Genomic DNA, 3,568 nt, shown 5'->3' on the forward strand with positions numbered 1-3,568 from the left:
TCCCTGAAGCGCCTGCCCCTGCCGTCGGTGCGCGTGGTGACTGTCGCGGTTGGCGTCTGGGCGTGTATGCGGCCTTTGAAGTGCACAGGCTTCTATTTTAAGGTAGAAAAATGTATCAGTCTTTCAGGGTTAGTGCTCTTTGTGCCTTGTGTGAGGAATCTTTCCCTACCCCCGGCCAAGTCTCCCGCATTTTTCCCGACGGTTTTAAAGTTTCCGTTTTAACATTTAAGTTTTAAATTCGATTTAGAATAGTTTTAGTGTGATGCTAGGAGGTAATTTCATTTTCTGCATCGTGTGGATAACTCGGAGTCCCAGTGACATTTGCGGAGTTGAGTCTCTCTTTCCCCCAGCAGTGTGCAAGGGCACCGGCCCTCTTTTTTTAAAAACCCGGATGTGCGTGAGTGTCTTTATTAACGAGAGCCATCCCAGTGCTGGCAGGCGGCCTTCCGGAGCGGCGGGGCTCTCCTGCTGACTACCTCCTCCCTCGGGAAGGGGCTCCTGCCCGCGCCAGCCCTCGGCAGTCCGTGTAAATGAGGTGGTTCAGGGCCCAGACAGCCCCGCTGTCTCGTCTCGACTTTTAGGACCAGAGTTGTGTCCAGCTCCTGGTTCTCCTTCCGTGACATGTAAACAACGTGGAAAGAGAACCCTTTTTCCCGGTGCTTCGCCACCTAATCCAGGGCTTAACCGCTTGGCGCTCTCGGGGAGAAGAGGGAAGTTGCGCTTCCGGAGCGCGAAGACATGGTCGCAGATCCAGTTCTCAGATGGGCGGGTGAAGGGTCCCGGAGACCCGAGCTTTTACAGGAGCGCTGAGAACGTGAGGGAACCTCCCCGTTGCTGCCTTCTGGGATCTTTTATTCTGTCATTGTCTCCATTTTCGTGTGGAAAGAATCTCAGTTACACAGTTTCTGTTACAACGTCCTATTCGTGATATTTAATTGGACAGACACCTCCACCTTTTTCTTACGTTAATGAATTTTAGCCATTCATTCTTTTTTTTTAAGGTTTTTTTTCTGAGAGAGAGAGAGAGAGAGACGGTGTGAGCAGGGGAGGGTCAGAGAGAGAGGGAGATACAGAATCCCAAGCATAGCCATTTATTCTTGAGTAAACTTTTTTACAAACAGGCCAAGTTTCACAAAATGACCACATAGGGATTTTTTTAAATCTTTTTTTTAATTTTTTTATTTTTTTAATATTTTTTATTTATTTCTAGGAGAGAGANTTTATTTTTGAGAGAGAGATGGGACAGGATCCAAAGCAGGCTCCACACTGACTGCAGAGGGCCCGATGTGGGACTCAGATTCATGAACTTGGAGATCATGACCTGAGCCGAAGTCAATGCTTAACCGACTGAGCCACCCTGAGCGCCCCCCAGATACTGTCTTTTTAAGTGAGGGCACAGGCTAACCACCTGATTTAAGCCCAAGATATTTTATTTCCAGCATACAAGTCTTTTGAATCTTTTGTTAGATTTACTCCTAGGCATTTGTGGCTCTCAGCGCGACTGAAAATGGTGTGTCTCGGGGCACCTGGCTCACTCAGGCGGAAGTAGAGCATGCGACTCCTGATGTCAGGGTTTTGGGTTTCAAGCCTCATGTTGGATGTAGAGATTACTTAAAAATGAAATCTTAACAAAAAAAAAGTGGTGTCTTTAAAAAAGTACCGTTTTTCATTGTAGCTGCCACATGGAAATAGCGTATACATTTCTGTAGAGGGTGCTTTCAGTCAGCAGGCTTGAGCAATGGAAACCTGATCGAGGTAAAAGGGCCCACAGCGACCACCACTAAGGTGATTGCAAACAGGCTTATTAATAATGCAGCCCACCTCAAAATAGCCATAGGCCCTAGCTGACCAATAACAAGCAGGCACAGTTCCTAAGATTACCAAAAAGGGGAATTCCACACATTCCCATAATCCCTCGCTCTGCCTGTGGCCCTTCACCACCACCTCCCTTGAGGACAGTCTCTCCTCTGCCGTCCCACCTGTTGCTCCCTTGTGGTGTATTCAATAAATTCAATAAACTTCTATCTCTTTTGTTCTGCTTTGGGTGAACTTTTTATTTTTTGAGAGATAGGAGGGGCATGTGTGAGGTTCAGAGGGAGAGAATCTCAAACTGGCTCCACACTGAGCATGGAGCCTGACTTGAGGCTCCGTCTCATGACTGTGAAATCATGACCTGAGCTGAAGTCAACAGTCAGACCCTCAACCTACAGAGCCACCCAGGGACCCCTTGGGTGAATTCTTTCACTACCTTTGCCACCACCCCGCCTCCCCAAGTTGGGATGCCTCACATATGATGGCCCCATCTGATCAGGAGACCCCACAATTTCCATACATTGGTTTATGTATTTACTTATTTAAATGTTTATTTATTTTTGAGAGAGAGTGTGCATGCATAAGCAGGGTAGGGCCAGAGAGAGAGGGAGACACAGAATCCAAAGCAGGCTCCAGGCTCTGAGCTGTCAGCACAGAGCCTGACACAGTGCTCGAACTCCTAAACTGAGATCATGGCCTGAGCCACAGTTGGAGCTTCACTGACTGAGCCACCCAGCCGCCCCTCCATGAGTTGTTTTTTAACTAGCAACCATGTTAAATTCATTTCTAATAGTTTCTGGTGGCTTCTTTTGAAGGCTCTATCAACATCATATCATCTGTATAAAGACGATTTTGTTTCTTCCTCCTCAATTCTTGTGTCTCTAATTTCTTCTTCTTTCTCTTCCAAGCTGACTGAAATAGAAGCAATTGTGGGCATTGTTGTACCGAGTATTAAAGGGAATACTTTTTTTTTTTTTAAGTTCATTAATTTTGAGAGAGAAACTGTGTATGCAGGGGAGGGGCAGAGAGAGAGAGTCTGAAGCACACTCTTCCATTACCGGCTCAGAGTCTGACTCAGCTCCATCACATGAACCGTGAGATGCTGACCTGAGCCAAAATCAAGAGTACGATGTTTAACTAACTGAGCCACCCAGGCACTCCAAGCTTATTTTATATATACTGAGTTTAAGGAATAATAAATCTTACTTTTAATTCATTTTATTTGAGACAGAGAGAGCATGTGTGTGCTCACACGGGGAGGGACAGAGGAGAGAGAGAATTTTTTTTTTTTTTTAGAGAGAGAGAGAATCTTAGGCAGGCTCCGAGCTGAGACTTAACTTGAGGCTCAGTCCCACAACCCTGGGATCATGACCTGAACTGAAATCAAAAGGTAGATGCTCAGGGCGCCTGGGTGGCTCAGTCTGTTAAGCATCTGACTTTGGCTCAGGTCATGATCTCACGGTTCGTGGGTTGGAGCCCCGCAATGGGCTCTGTGCTGACAGCTCAGAGCCTGGAGCCTGCTTCAGATTCTGTGTCTCCTTCCCTCTCTGACCCTCCCCTGCTCATACTGTCTCTCTCTCTCTCTCAAAATTAAATAACAAAAAATTTTTAAAATTACAGGGGCGCCCGGGTGGCTTAGTCGGTTAAGCGTCCGACTTTCGCTTGGGTCATGATCTCGCAGTTTGTGGGTTCGAGCTCCGCGTCGGGCTCTGTGCTGACTGCCAGCTCAGAGCCTGGAGCCTGTTTCAGAGTCTGT

The sequence above is a fragment of the Crocuta crocuta genome, unplaced genomic scaffold (genome assembly GCF_008692635.1).
Source record: "Crocuta crocuta isolate KB4526 unplaced genomic scaffold, BGI_CrCroc_1.0 scaffold234, whole genome shotgun sequence".
Lineage (NCBI taxonomy): Eukaryota > Metazoa > Chordata > Mammalia > Carnivora > Hyaenidae > Crocuta > Crocuta crocuta.